The following is a 19,412-nucleotide window of genomic DNA, read 5'->3' on the forward strand; positions in this document are numbered from 1 at the left end:
GAACGCCCTCCTTACCGCCGCTTGCCATTTGGGTTGCTGCGGAATGTTCTTACTGGCGAGCTGAGAATGAAAGGGAAGGTTTGCTTTTGGAGAGTTGACTGAGAACAGACTGGAAAGGATGAGATTTCCATCCCAGCACAGAATTAAGGAAAGTGGGCTCAAGAACATGGGGTTTTTTTGCTAAAATTGAGCCTTAGTTTCTGTTGCTCTTTTTGCATCCTCCATGCTGAGGATGTCATTCCAGTATTCAAGTTAGTTTCAAGAATCTCACTACGATACAATTTGCATAACCACGTGTATCAATCCGTGCTATGCTTAAGCACCTCTTGGCTTAATCCCCTAATTTGTGGGAGGGGGTGGGGGGCAAGGGGTGGTTCTGTTCAGCAATGCAAGTCTGAGAAAGGAGGATTAGCCTAATCCAGCTGCTGCAGCTATTCAATTTGGAGACTAAGGATGGTAAAACCAATTTTCCTAGTCTATCATGGTGATTGATTTGAGTCAAAAAAAAAAGGGGGGGGGGGTAGCAAATCAGGGTATAAATTAATGAAATCAGTGGAATTATGTCAAGTGACACCACTGAGAATAAGGCCCTGCATTAGAAGCATCCCACTGTTGCTGTGAAGGGAAGTCGACAAATTATAAGAAACTATATCATGATGAGTTTATGAATGCACTTTATCCCCTCGAGCACTACTTTCCAAATACCAGGTATCACTTGTACTGCCACTTAAGGAAGTGAGGAGCAGTGAGGATGCTTGAAGCATCGCCAGGCACTCAGCAGAGCCAGGAGCGGAAGGTGACGCTCCGCTGTGCATCCGAACACATTAAGGAGGTTCCCAGAGCCACTGGCTGACACTGATCCAGGGTCTGCTCTCACTACCAGTTCTACCCATGAGCAGATCCCCACCAAAGAGTTTTGGGCTCCCTTCCTGCTTTTTCTGCTGTCAGTGCGGTCTCGCTGCTGGTCCCCACCGGAACAATTACATGCTCTGTCCCCTTCCCTTCCTATTGCATTGTCTCAAATAATCATGGTGCTTGCAAATAGTCTCCCCCAAAAAAAAAAACCAGGTCCTTCAGATGGTGATTGCTGAAAAGGAGGGTTTTGCACAGGAAGAATGAACAAGGCTCACTTCACAAATGCAAGCCCACAGACTGTGAACAACCCCCTTGTTGCATTACGGGGATGTCATACTCAGTTTGACTTAACTTCCCAAACTCATTTGGTCGTGGTGCTGCATACAGCCTAATGAAAACAGCATTCGCTTCATTTACTGCAGGTGATTTCTTTGTGGCTGATTCGCATTCCTCTAATAACCCATCCCCACCTTCCTCATCTAGGGTGTGCATGGAGCCAACTGAGACCTCAGCACAGGCTCTGACACTGACAAATGCCTCTTTTTGATCACTTCAGGTTGTGTGAATCCATCGCATACACATCAAAATCAAACACAAAGTAAGGGAAGCGTTAATTAAAGCGTATCAAACGCAGACTTGACAAGACCATGATTTCAGTCTAAAACTGCCTGAAGAACCGTGATTCAATATTTTAGTTTGTAACCCACTTTTTATGTCACCGTACAGAACTGAAAAAAGAGAACGCTCCCACCCCCCAACCCCCCAACCCTTCATCTGCTCTATTTTATCTTTCAGCTCTAGCTGGCAAATCTGTCTCAGTATCACCTATGAAAGAGGCGACATAAAGAGCTGGAAGAGTTGAAAGAGAAGAAAAACTTGTAAACAAGTTACCTATTCTCATCCCTTGTCCCCTAACTCCAAAGGCAGAAAGAGCAACACATCTTTCAGAGGATGCAGCTTTTCTGCTCTGGCTCCAAGTCTGAGAATTGCTCCACGCAACACTTCTGCAGGTTCCCCTGTAATTCTTTGTCTTTAAAAGAGATCATACTAAATCACAGAAATATTTCAAGAATACAGCTATTTGCAAAAACCTAGCAGGCACACCCATGGAATTCATCACTTGCCTGCTAGGAATTCATACTCTGATCGTTAGGGAACAGCAAGGGCTGATTTACAGAAGGTTTACATTGGATGTTAATCTGATGTGTACACAAATGTTTTGGACCAGAAGTCTTTAGACTAAAAACTCTCGTGAGATTCCTGATAATCTTTGCTTAAACTTCTGCTAGAACCTGAAACTCGAAGGGAACATGAAAACTACAAAAAATAGAAATTAAGCAACCTTTGCATTGACATGTATGTATCTAATATAAATGACATAACCACTCCTCCTGAAGCCCATGGAGGAGTCAGCCATGGGCAGCAACACATCGGTGTGCTACAACAGAGCACTAATCCAGAAGCCAGCCAAAGGGCTAGTACTGGATGTGGGCATATACATCCCATATTAATTTGTTAAGTGCTTTCCAGCCTATCTCCCATCCTTTAATGTCAGAAAGGCTTATGAGAATATTGAGAAGGCTGGCCAAGCCCGGCCTTTGACACCAGGGGAGGTCAGAGACACGACCTCTGAGTCAGAGCCTGTTGGGAGGATAATGCTAACTCTCCTCTAATACCGTGCCATTTCCTTTTATCTTTACTCCAGGTATACCCTCTTTCTTCCTCTTGATTTCAGGCTAGACTTCTTTCTTTTTACACTCCTCTGTATGTAACACTCTTCTATTTGCTTCTCTATCTGAAGAAATTAATGCCTTTTTTTATCAGTAGAAATTGATCACTTGCACTTCCAATAAAAATAGCTGCTCTATCTGATGTTTCCAGTTGTGCACCATGGCATCCTGAAATACCTGTCATGCGGTGCTTGGCGCTGTGATAAGATGCTCTTACACAAGAATAAGGTTTTCTCCCAGAGCAGTGAGAATGTTTCCTGGACTCCTCCCCACTGTTTGCTGGAAACACAGGGCTGGCCCTTGGCTCTCTTTGCCATCTTCCTCTGCAGTAGGCACAGCCTGAAGCCTTTGGATGTCCTCAGTTTTACAACGAGTTTGCCACCAAGATATCTTTGGTGCACTGCTCCTTACTTGGATGTGACAGGGAATGAAATTTAATTCACAGCAGGATTATTATTATTATTGAGTTGGATACATCTGAAGGAGCACAAATGTCATGCCATTGCTCCCATACATCATTTCCTGTTCTTTGCCATCTTCTCTTCATTCAGAACAGTCTCAGCATTCTTTATTATTGTCTACAAGTTTGCATCTGCTGACCCAGTTTAATTTTCGTATTTGCATCTTCACGTTACTGCACGCAAGTTATTGAAGTTAATGCGTGTCATTTATCTTACTCCTTCCCCCCAAAATGTGTACATTTGGAAATCTGATATTCATTACTCTTTTTGACAGATCCTGGTACAGCTTTAAAATGCTCCACAAGACTTATCTGCATTGGCCACATTGATTTATCAGATTAATTTAGCTTCTTTGAAGACGCTCTCAGTAATAATCAGCTCTATTGTGTGCACAAAAAATAATTCTAAATGCAGAAATGTTAATTAAGATCCAGGGTTCTGATCTGGCTTATTGTAAAGATAAGGGGAGCTCCAAAATTCAGTTCTGTTTGGCTTCCAAAACCTCAAAGCAGTTCAGGGGTCCTGGAAGCAGAAGGCAATTTCAAATGCTCCTCTTCCCAAACTGTAAGCAGCTTGTTCAGACCTCTGCTCTCGATCTTCCCTTGCATTATCCTAAGGACAAAGCATACAGTGAAAGCATTAGTAGAGTAATGCTCCTTATTTCTTGGCGTAGGCAATATAATAGAGATGAAGGCTTCCAAACAACAGAAAACGTACAAATAGAAGAGAATAAAAGAAAACTAGGAAATAGCTAGAACACAGGTGGATCATTTCACAAACCACACAAATTGCATTAAGAAGTGTACAATTTTAATTTTTTGTTTTCTCCCTGTTCTCAGTACCACCACCACTTGCTGAAGGATGCCTCGCTGCTTTCCAAGTTAAACTGTGTTCATTTAAAATGACGCGCTCTCCTAGTGGCTTGTCCTAATGCAAGCAATGCTAGCAAAACTACACCTACACATCTGTAGGTAGTGTCCTTTCAGGGATTTTCCAGCCTCCAACAGGGAGAAAGGGCTCAGATACTAGTCCCTGTGGTAGCTACCTAAACATGAGAATCTGTGAATTGCTCTCTGTATTCAAAACATGCTTTGAAATATGGTTAAAAATCAACAGTCGTGGGACTATTAAAGAGTCAATTACTGACTTCTTTATTTTTTCCAAAATAAAATAAAATTAGGAGAAGCACTTAATGTCCCGTCTGCATCTCAGTTGTGTTAATACTAAATCACATGCAGTCTGCAAAGGTCTTTCACAACCGAGATTTGAAGCAGCCCTGATAAATAATTCAGATGATTTATATAATTAGTTTAGAACGCAATATACTTCTTTTTCTTAATTATTTCAGACATGAGTGCCTGCTATAAATGTGATACTTAGTTGGAGATGAGCTTCGTATCAAACAATACTTGAAAAAAGAATGGTGTGAAAATGGATGTCTAGATATTGTGTGGATCTTTGGGTGTGAAGAGTACCTCTTCCCAGTTTGTCTCTCTGTACACATTTCACACTGGTTACTGGGCCAGAAAGCTTTGCTGAGGCTCCAAATCTGCTGCTTGCTCCTCCTGATCTTGGCAGCTGAACACAAGCAGAGACTTTCCCACACCATCTCAACTCACTTTTCTGGAGTCACCTCGTATTTCAGAGGCAGGATCCATAGTCAGACCATTCTGATGAGACAGTACATTGGACTGCATGATCACTGTTGTCATGGCCAAAGGCGATGATGGATGTGAATGATAGGCAACCACATCTCCCTGGTTTTGCTGAAGTGGCTCTGAAGCATTTTTGTGCTTTGTTGTGATAGTTCACTTCAATATTGTAACTGACCATTAAAAAGGAAACAGCGGAAATATTAAGATTGGTGTACTAGCCCAGATTGAGGATCTCTCTATGCAAGATCCTGCCTGCTTTAGCCAAGACCAACATATGCAGTTTTGTCAGCCATCTGGAAATGGAATGGTTGATGTTCAAATGCAACCTAAAGAGAGTGAGATGAACATCCAGGAAGGAGATTTCCTTTATAACTAGCCCTGTAGCTGAGAGATAAAGAGGGCAGAGAGCAAAGTCTTTGCTGGGAAAGGGAACAGCTTTGTATTGCATTACTCTCAGAGGCTTTTGTCTGAATTAATAAACAGTGCCTTAAGGGAAGAGGTTGGAAGCAACTTTGGCAAGATGTTAGCCCTTCCTTAGTTGGGGAGACAAGCCAGCAGCCATACGGCACTTATGGGATAATCTGCCCATAGGGAAGTTTCTTCTTAGCACTCATTAGTTAGAGGTGGGTTTATACCCTGAAGCATGAAGCACAAATCTGGGAATTTTAAAAGCATTAGTGAAAAGAAATCCACAATTAGCATTGTTTCGGCTCTTTTTAATTGACCATAATGCAAATATATTAAAAATGTCTGAAAGATACTTGAAATAAATTCCTCTCTGCTGGTATCATGTTTAAATCTGTTACAATGCCCAAAGAAAATTAACTCACGTCTTAAATAATTCATGCATTTACTGGGTCAGAGGCTCTTTCAGATCTGATGCTCTGCCAATGGAAATGGCAGAGACACAAATGAGAAATCAGACAGGAGCATCATCCATGAAGTTTGAAGCTGGATCTAATCCCAGGCCTCTTGATGTGGGACATGTACAGATGAAAAGCTGGTTTTCAGGTGTGCTCCTCCCAGAAGCAATGAAGGTTTTCCTAGCAAGAGCCCTGTATTCAGGTCATATTGGTCATAAGCAGAGCTGCACAGTTCGGCATAGTAATAATAAATTGGGAAGATATCCAAATGCAGGAAGAGCTTAACCTATCCACAGCGATATTAAGACCTTCTGCAACATCAGTGAATAGACAACGCTGACTTCTAAAGCTGAGAGTTACAGAGAGGAGAATATGAACGGTTTAATGGTGAAGTTCTGCTTTACCTTTACAAAAGTCAACTTAGTAGTCATGGGCTGCACCATACTACAGGTGCACTAAAATGTCAAAGCTTCAACAGCATCTACCAGTGACATATTTTGTGCATCAGTTCCCTTTAGTAGGCTGGTGACCACTTAACATGCATTATAATGAAGTGGAACTAGATGAGCTGTGCCAAGTCATTTAGCTTTTGACATAACTCTGCTAATTCACCCCAGCTGCGGCCTTTAGCACCCCCAGGTAGCCCTTCCCTGGGTCTCGTATAAAAGATGACGGCCCATCATGATGAACCCATGTGGCTGGTTTATATTGCAGACAAATATCCGCTAGAGATGAGGTCAGGGCCACTGAACTCACTTTATTCATGACCCTAAGCCAGTTTAGACCTTTGTTTTTAGAGATGAAAAATGACTGCATTAACCCATGCACTGCAAAGCAAGAAGCAGCTTTCTGCCATCATGCAGTCAGCACGACACACCCCAGGACTAATACAATGTGCAAAAGCTGAGTTAAAGTCCCGGGTGGGGAACTTTTAGATCAGCTGTTATCAGTGAATTCTCCCTGCTGGAAGCACTCCAGGGATAGTTGATTAATTCAGCCAGGGCATTGCAAAAGGCATGGATAAGCAATCCAACATCCATTTGGGAGAGGTGGTAATGCAGCACTACACTGTTCCGAGATAATCAAATGTCAGCCTGGCAACTCTGCTGATATGATCATTAAAGATGGGCTCGATTCCATGAAAACTCCCAGGTTTTTCATCCCTTGAGATGGAAACAGCTTTACCCCACTTAGAAGAAAAATGAATATTTTGCATATATAAAGCTCTTTTATCCCCAAGGACTTCACTCAATATGGACTAGATTTATAAATAGACTTCCAGCAGGTGCCTTTGGAGTTGTGAACAATTACCAGTAGGGGCTGGCCCTACACTGTGCAGGGAAACCTGCTTGTGGATGATCTCTGTATAATCATGAATGCACTAAGAGCAAAAGGATTACGGTCCCATTGCTTCTCGCCTGCAAAGATTGGGTACACGTGAGAAGGGGATACATAAAGACTTGAACTGACTGATGGAAAGTAACTTTTTACTAAGGACAAAATTCTGTAGGCTGGTAACTTCCCTGTCACTGAGCAGCAGCTATCCCAATTTTTGGACAAAAGAATATTAGTCTGCAGTCACAGGATCCTGGGGCTCCTAACTAGATTTCCCAAAGTATCTTATGTAGAGAATCTTTGCGCAATGTCTAACTTTTCCAGATAAAAGAGTGCTCAATTGGACGAGTAACTGCTCCAAAGAGAAGCATGAAACCTACCAGAAAACTCTCCACACCTGGAGTCTGACCCTATCATGCTTAAAGCACTTGCCACAGTCCAGTTAATAATGCCCATTAAGGATAAGTAGTTCTGAAGTGACCTGATTCCAGTGCTTATCATTGCTATGAACCTGCAGATGCTGATTAATTCTAGCTCTCCAGGAAGGCATCAGCACCAAGTCGAGGAGGTTGTAAGAACGCTGGAAGAATGCCTGGAACACCTCCATTTCTTAAAAAAAAAGACATGAAGAGAAAAACTGGGAAAAACTCATTAAATACAAAAGGAAATGCTAATTATGTACCTAGCACGATGAGTTCTTCTTGCGCAGGGAATTCTTTAATCCAACCACTTGAACTAATCCAGCTGCATAATAAATGTGTTATTACTTTAAGGGCAGACACAACAGTTCCTTTCTCGCTACTCTAATAGATAGCAAATGGTGAGTTGCTTTGCAGTGAAGCAAGAAAAGCACATCTATTTTACATGCACAACATATGCTAACTGAGCGCACACTGGACAGCAGCTACATTACCATTAACCAGCATTTATAACTGAAGGTTCATAGGAAGAGTAATGAATGCCGCAGCATTTCTTTTAACGCATTCTCCCATTACATATCTATCCCAATAACCTCCCAGGAAAATAAGGAGGTCAAGAGAGCAGTCAAAGTTGACAATGCTGAATATCAAAACTACTATTATTAAACACGGTAATTCAGAAAGCAAGAACTGCTGGCAGAACTGCAATGTGCCAGTTAGACCGAAGGTGACCAAGGCCTCGACAAAGGACTCGAGCATGTCCATCAGTCAGGGCAAAAGAGCAGAGAAAGTAAAAATTGGACTGAGGCAATCTACAGCCCTGCTGTATTTACAGAAAGGGAGGAATGAGTAATATGCCAAGTGAAAATGAGTATATGAAACAAAAAATCAAAGTAAAATGAAATGCTGCACCGAACGCATCCCCTAGCTCATAAATACAGATGCTGGAACCGCAGAAGGCTGCTGGTTTGAGTCACTTCAAGGTCTCTTGTGTATAAAAACTGATATACAAAATACCGTGGTTTCACACAGAAACTTATAAATAAGGACTCCCAAGAAAGTTGTAAACCACATTTACAAAAAAAAAAAACCAAAAAACCATAAAAAAAAACCCACAGATGCAACATGTAAGTGGGAAGAGTTGATTTTTAAGAGAAAGAACTCTGCTGCAAGAATTTTCCAGAAGCGTATGGCCATAGTAAATGGGTAGGTCTCCTGGGAACTCCTCTCCAGCCCAGCTCTGATGGCTGCACCTCCAGCAGGTGGCATTTTTGGTAGGGACTACTACAAGGGTACGTCCTGACAGCACATTGAGCCACCCAAGAGCACACACACACTCATCACGTCCAGCCATCATGTTCCACTAGAAGCAAAGCAGAAAGTGAGTTAGCAGCTCCCTGTGGCAACTTGTTGACTAAGAAGTGCTTTGCCACTGATTTTCTCCTTGGCCATTATTTGCGGTGACTTACAACAACAATTTACGTAAGCAAAAACCAGTAATATATGCCTAACGTGCCTTCCACAGCTTGCAGCTCTCTATGCAATGCATCCAGTTTCCCACCCCTCTGCGAACCCTCAGAGCAACAGGGAAAGAGAACACAATTTATTGAAGCAGGCCCAGAAGCCCCCAGATGGCAGGCAATCGCAACGGTCGTAAGAAAGAAATAACACAGCTAAGTAAAAAGAAAGCTTACACAGCTATTGCTATACTCACCAAATAACCCCCCCTTCAAGGCTTGAACCAAAGATGGAAGAACGACACAGAAGCAAGCAAACAGAAATGAAAATCCTGAGGACAAACTCAGAGCCGCGTCCTTGTTCACGCAGTCTTAATGTATGGTCACAGGGTGAGCAGAGCAACACGAACTCAGCGTATTCGGAATTTCAGGGTGTTTCTCTGGCACCTCTGAACAGATTCAAAGGAGCAATCTGTGATAGAGATCATTCATTTAATGCCTACTCCTATAAGGTAGCCCATGGCCCAAGGGGCAACCCCTAACCAAAACACTTGATATTTCAGAGGGCAATGTGGAAACAGCTTCAGTGTTCTAAATTCTCCAGATATGCCCCAGAAAATTCACTCCTTAATTGCCTTTAAGAGGAGCATCAGAATTCACCACTGGAGATGCAGGCATGTACTTCTGTACTATAACAGATAGATATTGGAGCAGTATGTCCTGGAATGCAAACCCTACATTTCCTGTTCATTCAGGAAATGAATGTGCCTTTTCAGGCTCAGGGTTTTTACAGGGCAGCAGGATATACTGCTTAAACAATTGCTGACTTCTTCAATCTTTAGAGAAAAGGCAATTTCCCTTCCTCAGTGTTTGCTGAATCCCTTTGTTAAAGTAAACATGAAAAAAAGAGTTCTCAACAAAAATTTTGCTCCCTTCTCTCTGCAACTGGTGTCTTCCAAACTGTATTTACAGCACAGAAACATATCATACAAGATATATAACAGCAGTTATTGTTATTAGATGTAGATTTGTATTTTGAGTTGTGGCTGTGGCAGCACAGTGCATGGTTCCCTACAGGGCTCACAGCCCTGGCCATGCACACAGGGCGTGTTACAAGGATGGTACGCTGAGGAAGACGTGAGATTAATGCAACATGTCTTTGCTGTTAGATTTCTGGGACGGAAATGGAGGAAGTTCCATATCTTTGGGAAATTAGTTTATTTTTTTTCTATTTTTCTTCCCCCACATAAAAATTCAAAACCCTTCAGTGCCAAGCGAGCACCGGTACTGAAAGCCTGAAATTCTGAAATCTTCAAGGACAGAAACTCTGTTCCCCTTCCAGGTCTGCTTCGAAGATACGATGTCAGGATGTGATAGCAGCTAACCTGCACGGGTATTGCTGAGAAGAGCTTTCAAATATTCACGCAACTGCTATCACTGAATAAGCGCCGTAAGTGCTAACACAGCATATCTGACCTTACATCTGCTCCCTATTCAGCCTATTATTGGCTTTAACTAAGTGAAAGGCAGAAATGAGATGTCATTTAAGATGGATTCTCTTACATTTATTCACTTGTAGCATTATCTGGGATTCACACATATTCACATGCCGAAGATATGCGCGTGCTTTAGGAGGTCTGACAATCTGATAAGAGATGTAACACTTAACACATTAGCCAGAATGTTATACTGGCCTGAATTCAAGGCAATGTTCAGCAGAAAATTCTTAATACCTGTCATTATTATCATCTGAGGCTGATAAAACAAAAGACACACAGCCAAAACTCAAGTACTCGATACTTCTCCATACAGACTCGGGCTGCAGCTTCAGCAGAAGTGATGCTGCGTAGTTACACCAAGTCATATCAGCAGTCAGCCCAGTTTCTTCATGCTTCTCACCAAATTCTCTCCTCTGAGGAGGATTCTTATCTCCTAGTTTAGCACTGTTACCACAAACCTCTCACAGATGCAAAATGCTATTCCATGTTCAGCTGCAGGTGGTTGGTATCTAGGAGAAGCAGTTAAAACCAAAGCTGATCCCTTAATTTGCTAGTAGCCCACCAAGGTATCTTTTATTCTGCATGCACTGTTTATTGTGCAGAGGCATAGCAAAAACATAGGAGAGTGTAAAGAACAGCTTCAGAACCAAACGTGACTTTATAGGAGCCTTTCAAGCATTCACTCCCAGCTCCCATCTCTCTTTAAGAAGCAGCAGTGTCAGGATGTTTTCTTTATGTCTGTCTTTATTTCTGTGCCTACTTTCACAGTCAGCTCTTAAATCACTTCTCCCTACTTCAAAGTGAAGAAATAAGTACAGTCATATGCTCCTCACAGCAGGCCCTTTCTGACTCCATTTATGATGCTTTGGACTTCCCCAGAGCCAATGGAGTGAGGAACAAACACAGGATATTCCCCCTTCCTCTTTCCCATCTGCAAGCCTTCAGGTCCCCATTTTGGATGGGGCTGAAACGCCAGAAAAGCTCACAGGTTCATAGCACATCTCACAGTCCTAACGTCTTCTTTACCAGGCAGAAACTAAAAGGCAGAGCATGCAATTAAGGAGTGACAGCTCCGTGGGCACGGTAGGAGCAGATCAGCACAGCACGGCAGAATTTTGGGCCAGCTACTTCAGGCTAACCCCACCTTGCTGCAAGTGGGCGAGGTGTCCATTAGCAGAGAGATTAGGTGCACCCCTGGTGCATCTCTCCTGAGTTAGTTTCATGCTACAGAAATCCACTTTGTGCACTCCAAGAACCACGGCACACTGAATGAGAGATTACCTTAAAAGCTTACTGCTGACCTGAATTAAAACATCAGGGTAAACACCCACCTGGCAAGCAGAATTTTCCTCTGTATCCAGGTGCTGTTTTGACCTGATTTACAGCACGACATAATGAAGTCTGAGTAGTTCCAGTTCCCCAGTGTTAGTCACTATTCACTGATTAAAGAAATATCACACATAAAGGGATGATGAAATGAGGTCGACAGGTAAGGAAGAAGAAAAGGATGGAATCAACTTACAAATTCAAAATCTTAGGAGCCTCGAGTTACTTTCATTAAAACGTTTTACTAACAGAGAAAGAAAATCAACATTGGAAACAAGTTTTCGGAGCCATAATCCTCCATTCTTTTTTAAAACTTTATTTTGGCTTTTAACACTTCTTTTTTTTTTAATTAGTGCTTCAGTGACAGATGTGATCAAAGCTTCTCTTTCTGGAGCGAGGAAATAAGCTTACTTCAGCTATCTCAGTGATAGATGCGTTTCCAGTGCTTCCACCCTCAGTTTCAACCTAGAGGCAACTGATTTATTGTCTTTCTAGAATGCCTTTAACAGCTGTCTTTGGGTTTTTGTTTGGTTATTTAACATTCAAATTTTCATTTTTTGCATTAATAATCCCAGCGGAGGTGCTTCTTTATCACCTTTCAGTTGTGGTTTGCAAAATAATTTACAGATGCTGAGTCTAATTATTGCCCATGAGGTTCTGCTCTGCCAGGACACGCTACCTTCCCTGCCCAGTGACTGCACAGAGCAGTAATTCATTCCGACTGATACTGGATGAACCTGGAAGACACCAGCGAGGCCTTGACCCCAGAAACACCTGCACATAGAAAGGTGCCTATGCTGCAAACTGATTACTGGAATCAAGGAAGAAAAGAGGCACAACCTTTTCTTTGGGTCAATCCTGGCGTAGATTAGAAGAATCCTAGGAAGGTTTTAAGAATGTGCAGTCTAATTGTGGTGCAGCTGGAAAAAATGAAGCTTAAGAGTAACTAACAGCTGTGTGGCAGAATAACAAGGCAAACAGCTGTCCAAGGGCTAACACCCATCTGCATAGGCACTGTGGTATTGCATGGAGGAAGGGATATAGACCGGGAGGTGCACAATTGCAGCATCCAAAGACTTATAGCACGCACTGAGTGCATAGCACATGCAATATAAATTAAGTCTGCATGCACACTCGGCAAATAAATAAAATATTTAACCACTTAAGGAGATAAGAAATAGATGGATGCATAAAAAGAGGATTACACTGCATAAAGAGGAACTAAAGCTGGAACTCCTTTGGGGTTAAAATCCACACTTGATCTCCAGTCTCCAGGGTTATACTTGCTCTCCCTCACTCTGACTTGAATGAAGGATAGTTAAGTCAATTTTAAGCTCAACAGAGCATCTGGACTGGGCTAAGCAAGCCTGATCCCTTCTTTGTCCCTGGACAAGCAGCAGCACCAGGAGAGCCAGCAGTGGTCAGCAGGACAAGCAGCCCATGAGGGTCCAGTCCTCTGGTCTCCCAGCCTGGGAGAGCTGACAGTGCCAAGCACACGAGTAGATGTGACAGAACAAGCAAGTACCCAGATAGCTTACTGCCTTCTTGGCCATCCAATAAACTCAAGCTTTAGAAGAAGAATTGAACCTGAGGGCAGAACATTTGCTGTAAGTATAAAAACAAAATCTATGCATATTTTTAATAAATGACAACGGTGGCAGTGACATACCTGAAGAGAGGCACTTTCAGCAAGAGATGCTAAAAAAAACCTTCAAAATACACAGTTCCCATCCCCACTAACCAAAGCAACTTTGTTGATTGCTTTGTGTTGGGATCTTAATTTATCTACTGAAATTTGTACTGAGGATATCAAAGATGATAAACCCCCAAGATACACGGGGCTGCTAATTTCCTAGGGCCCAATACAGTTCTTAAGAAATCAAGAGTTCTATTTTCTTCCCTTCAACATTCCAGTATTTCAACACACGTAAGGGCGGCTGTACCAAGAACACTGAAAGTTATGTTACTACTGGAGCTTACATATAATACATAAAAATAGGATACAGAAAGACGTGATCTTAATCTAAGTGCTCGGTTCAAGCAAACATCTCTTTCAAATAGCAAAGGGTGGAGGGAGACACACAGCCTGCATGCATGGCTGTTCAGACAGCCATAATTTTTCCCAGGGTGCAGCCTGAGCTCCTTTGATTATTATCTTCAGCTTCAAGGTGTGCTAAAGCAGAAGTGCATGCAGAAGAAAAGGTCACATTTTACAGAGCACAAGCAGCCAGGCTAGGCATGATGGCAGCCAAGTCATAAGCAGGACAGCCTGTCAGAGCCAGGCACCAGGGGAATGGAGACACAGCCAAGGTTAGATCGAAATACGACCCAAGGTCCAAGAAGCAGCTCAGAATGAAAGCAGAGAGCTCAGCTGCTGCCAGCCGAAGAGCACTTATTTCACTTCCCTGAGGCCAGGTGCAGTGGAAGCTGCAGGCCTGATGAAACCCTTAGGGGGACTGTTAAGAAGCCGCGCATGGAAAATAACTCCAGCCCACACCTGAGCATCCTCAGCACTCACCTCCTTCCTGCTGCAGGAGGCAGTTCTGGAGATGTTCTATTGATGTCACACACCGTAGGGTTCACTAGAGCAAACCTGCTGGCTCCAGCTCTCTGTCTCATTGCATATTAGCAGTTAGCCTTGCCTCCTTGTCTTTATGTCAGTCCAGTCCATGAGAGAGCCAGAGGTTCATCCTACTTTACAACTCTGAGTCGCATGGGGAAGGTATACTTGTTGGAGGCTGTTATTTAACTTCTACCTCACCTAAATTCATCTGAATCAGACCCTCAGACTGCACCATGACAGTCAGTACAAACTATAGCAAATCACTGAGCTCTCCTTCTCGTCAGGACATCCTACCCATATGTAAATGCAGAACAAAGCAAACCTCATCATTGCATTTCTCCTGCTTAGCCACTTACTGGATGCTTCTTTAAATGAAAGTTGTCCCAAGGATGTCGCTCCAGCAAAATATCAATGTGCACTGTAACAGCAGACAATGTGTGTTAATTTCTTCCTATTTTAGCTGGGTTTTCTATTTATGCAAAATGATTCCTTGCAACCAGTTTAAGACAACCAGAGGAAAAGTATAAGTTCATATGCTGCCTGTGGTCAGTTTAGGTTCCATTATTGATACATCCAAGGTTATAGGCACTATAACACCATGTTGTGCAGTACACAGTTTATAGCTGATAACTGGCAGAGTTTCAGACTAGGTGCAGGGAAATAGCCCAACCACTCTGAGCTCTGCCACACGGAAAATGTTAGCATCTCATTCAGTAGCAGTGTACTCCAAGGACACGGCAGGGTTAATGTGACCGGTTTCAGGGTACGGCTCCATGAACAAACCGCTGCAGGGTTATGGAGTGCAGCTCCACAGCACATTAGCTGCTCCACAGCTCTTCTCCAGCATCCCCTGGAGTGACTTGTTCATACAGCCAGAACCCCGGGAGTGTGCTGGCCTGTTAGCAGCAACGCATGCTTATTGAAAGGAGCAGATGTTGAGAACGGTTTAAAAGGTTAAGAATCACAGCATGCCTGGAAACAGAAAGGAAATACACAGATTATCCTTTTAGTTAGCAAGATGATTGCTTGGTCCCCTCTGAAGGCCCAGTTATATCCCTCATTGCTGGTAGGAACAATGGCTGCCGAGACGGGGACACCGGGTGGGGAAGCAATGCAGCGACAGGGGGAAACTTGTGATCTTCAGGCCACCCATCACAGAGTGACAGGACCAAGGCCAGACCTTCTGAGCTCCAATTCTGGGCCTCCACAGGAGATCATACAGTCATGAAGGCTGGAAAAGACCTCTGAGATCCCCAAGCTGAACCCCAACCCACCCCCCCCATGCCCACTGCCCATGGCCCTCAGTGCCACGTCCCCATGGTTTTGGAACACCTCCAGGGACAGTGACCCCACCACTTCCCTGGGCAGCCTGTGCTAATGGCTGACCACTCTTCCAGAAAATAAATATTTCCTAATATCCAACCTGAACTTCCTCTGGTGCAACTTAAAGCCATGTTTAAGCTTTAAGAGTTGTTTAAGGGCAGTGGGGGCTGCCAAGAGGAGGTGTCTGACTGCTACAGCAGTATTTATTTCTTCTTCAGGAAAAAGGCTGCGAAACACACCCAAGCTCCTCATGCTGGACCTAGTCCACAAGCTATCAGCCAACATATGCTGTGTAAAGTCTGTATGCATCCAGCTGCTAGTGGTAGAAAAACACTCAAAGCCCAGCAAAGTTACCAAGCAACTGTGAGAACTTGCTCTCAGCAAGAGCAGGGCAAAGGTCCTTGACCAGGAGCTGGAAAGTAGCAGCTCAGGCCCTCTCTCCTGCCACGTATCTCTGTGCTTCAGCTTTCCCCTCTGGGCTCACCTCCAGCACAGCTCCTGTCTTACTAAAGCACTGTGAGGAGTTGATGGTCTTAAGATTTCTAAAACTTTTTCAAGAGTTAGGGTGACATACAAATGCCGATCAGCATAAATCCCATTCATTTAAATAGGTCTTAATTAAAATCACACACAAAATAAACCCTCCTACATCCTAATCTTTTTTTCCTGAGGTCAGTCAGTGTAACAGCTCTTCTTCCTGATCCTGCAGAGACTGGCATTTTCTTCATGCTTTGTTTGCAGTCCCATTGACTCCAACACTATTACTGCTAGAAATTATTATTAAGGCAGTGAATCCAAAGCAGTGCTGCTTTGTCATGGAATCCAAAGGAGCATGGCTTCGTCATGCTAAAAAAAGAGACCAGGTGCATCTTCCTTGTTCCATGCTGAATTGCACCGAAACAAGCTCTGAGCAGTTCAGTGATCACCAGCCACGTGACAAAGCTGATGCCCAGCCCCCTGTGCCCACTCCTGCCTCTAAGCCGGCCCCTCTCTTGCACCCATTTCTCTGCCTGTGTTATTTCTCACCTGGCTGCTCCCCGGTGAGGATCGCTGCACAGCTGTGCCACTGTCTGTGCTGAAATACGAAGATGGGCAAGGTCAAGTGGAAGGGTTAAGGGCTGCTTAACCCCTTGGATGCTCCGGGTGGCTGCAGCCTGGGTTGCTGTATTTCACTTGTCGGCCTCACTCTTCCATATAAATGAAGATCAAAATGTTCTGTTTTTAGAGATAAACAAAACAAAATAGAAGATCGCATTTAAACAAAGGAATTCATTACAGACTTGATTTTGTAATGTCAATCTGTTAATTAAGCTGGATATATGCATTTTCTTAATATCATCTGCAGGTTTTACTACATGACTTCAGCTTGCACAATGTCACAGCTGGGCCTCCCAGCAAGTCTTACTGCAATAGCAAATGCTGGCAGGGCAGGCAAAGGGTCCTTATTTGCAAAAGAAGGGAAAGGAACCCGACACAGAAATAATGCTCTTTCCTTACAGAGTGAGCTTCAGTAATGAAATTAGGACTTCTAACACAGAGCTATAAAGAGTGAAAAATCTCTCCTGCAATTCTTAATTTGTGTTAACCCCTTGACTCCAGCAGGTCTGAAGCTCTGACATTAAGTGCTAATGCATTTAGCATTAAACATACACACTAAATGCATTAGAATTATGCCATGCTAATGGAAGCATTCATGGTTTGTCAGATAGGTCAAGTATTTACTTCACTTGGATGTTTTCTACAAGTAAGGCAGTGTTTCTGCATACAAGTCTTGCCAGAAACATACTGATCTTTATTTGGGGAAATTGCAATGCACTATCCTGGATCTCATTGTTCTTATTCTCCCATCTTGCCGGTGACTCTAATTAACATCTTAGCACGAGCTCGTGATCTGTAAGTTCATTTATGAAGAATACAACTTCTGTTTTGTCACATCTCTGAAGAGGGGCCTTTTGGATTTATAGTACGAGGAGCTAAGTGAATGTTGAGTACAACCTACTCTGGGCACAAGAGAGCCCTGTGGTAAGTCTGCTCCTTCTGGTATCTGAGTTCAGGGGTTTAAAAGAAGTAAGAACAGAAACAGAAGAAACGAGTATCGCAGAGCATTTGCCTGGTAAAATATTATCCCCATAATATATGATGAAGTGCACTGTCAAACAGAGACGTGCTATACTTTTTAATACCCAGTGATACAAGCGGAAGTGTATTGCAGCATGTAACACACATAAACCTTAGTACTCTTACTGCCCTGTGGGTGAGGAGGTGACCTCACCCTGACTGACCACCACAGCTCTCATCCTCTCCACTGTCAGTTTATTTATTGGCATTCCTGTGCAAAACCGTACTGCTGTGTTTCCTTTTAATGCCTTGCAATTAGCCATCTAAGTTGTTAGGAACCAAGCATAAATCATCCCGGTAGCCACAGAATGCATTCATTTTTGTCCTCTGGATTTCAAATTATATAGGCAATAGAGATTTCATTCCAGAAAGAAGTTGACACCTGATTTAGAGTTGCCATGCAGACAGATTAGGCAAATATCTATGGGAGCAACATACGTGGCACAGCAAACACTCTGCAGTGACATATTATCAGGTTTGCCCAGGGCAGCAGAAGCTGAGAGCTGACAGTGGATGGCATCTGGATGCTCAGAACAAACCCCCAAATATTGCTCGTTATTCACAGCTGACAAAGCATCACTAAGACATGCTGCTTTTGATTTCTACCTGTCAGGCTACGTTTCGACCTCTGTGATTCACCCACCTGGAAAACTCGAAGAGACAATTTTATGATGGGAGAAGTAAGCCTGCAACTGTATTTTTGCAAATGGGAGAGCACATGGACTGGTCTGTGTTGCTTCCTCCTGACACCTTTCCCCATAAGCTGTCTATTGGCAGTGCCAGGAATAGACCTAACTCCTCACTTTCTTCTCTAAAATGCTCTGTTTATGGCGAAATGTATGGCCAAAGTGATTCAAAAGCTCAATAATTCAGCATGACAACGACAAACTTGAAGAGAAAAACACGGGCAGAACTGGATCTGCTCAGCCCTGCTCACTCCCTCTCCTTCCCCAGCGCCCCTACCCATGACATCCATGGGAAGCCACAGTGAGCAATCTCAATGGCAAACACAATGTGAGCAAACACACTGGCAGCCCCTGGGAGCAGAAAATGCCAAGTGAGTACTGCAATATCTGATGCAAGGCTCTGTCTCACCCCACAAACCAGAGCTGAAAAGGAGAGTAACACTCTCTGTCCTTGGAACAAGCCAGAGCATTAGGAAGGAAAACATGTTTGTTTTCCATATACTCTGTGGCAGAAAACTTTCTGCGGTGTGAAATCACCCTGTATGTAGGCTTTATCCCTGGCCCTGCCACCTTTTTAGGCAGATGCTCACTGGGGCAGAGAGCATCCCTCATGCAGGGCTTGGCACAATGGGGTTCTGCTCTTGCTGGGCTCTTCAGAACAACCATAAACATGGTCCGGAATAATAATCCCCACTTAAGTTACTGGAGGTATTTTTAGACTAATGCCGAGCTTAAAAGCATAATTCATTCACAACAATGAATAGAGCCAGCAGAGCATCGGTAATAATCCTCTCACATTACAGAAGGCATACTGAGACATTAGAATAGCGTGGTGACGATAACTCCTCCTCATTACCAACTGCAAGCAGCAATCTGCGTGAGATAGCTTTTCCAGCATCAAAAAGCACATAGATCAGTGAGCAGGCAGGGGCAAAAGATGGAGATGGATGTCTTACAGAACTGAATTTTAAGGTAGGACAGTTGCTACAAGCCAAGAAAACCAGCCTTTGGAAACTGCTGGTTGAAAAAATGAAAGAAGGAAGGAAGGAAGGAAAAGGAAGGAAGGAAAAGGAAGGAAGGAAGGAAGGAAGGAAGGAAGGAAGGAAGGAAGGAAGGAAGGAA

The 19,412-nt window shown here is 43.3% G+C and overlaps 1 long non-coding RNA gene across 1 annotated transcript in view; it reads right to left on the bottom strand.

The window, feature by feature from the left end:
- The window catches only part of LOC110402913, a 24,797-nt gene continuing 6,972 nt past the window's right edge, over positions 1,588–19,412 (bottom strand). Inside the window, exons 2-3 of the long non-coding RNA XR_002441396.1 lie at positions 16,513–16,701; positions 1,588–3,658 (exon numbers count right to left, since the gene is read on the bottom strand). This is a non-coding gene — a long non-coding RNA (uncharacterized LOC110402913). The remainder of the gene's footprint in view (positions 3,659–16,512; positions 16,702–19,412) is intronic.

This window comes from Numida meleagris, chromosome 7 (assembly GCF_002078875.1).
Source record: "Numida meleagris isolate 19003 breed g44 Domestic line chromosome 7, NumMel1.0, whole genome shotgun sequence".
In the NCBI taxonomy this organism is placed as follows: domain Eukaryota; kingdom Metazoa; phylum Chordata; class Aves; order Galliformes; family Numididae; genus Numida; species Numida meleagris.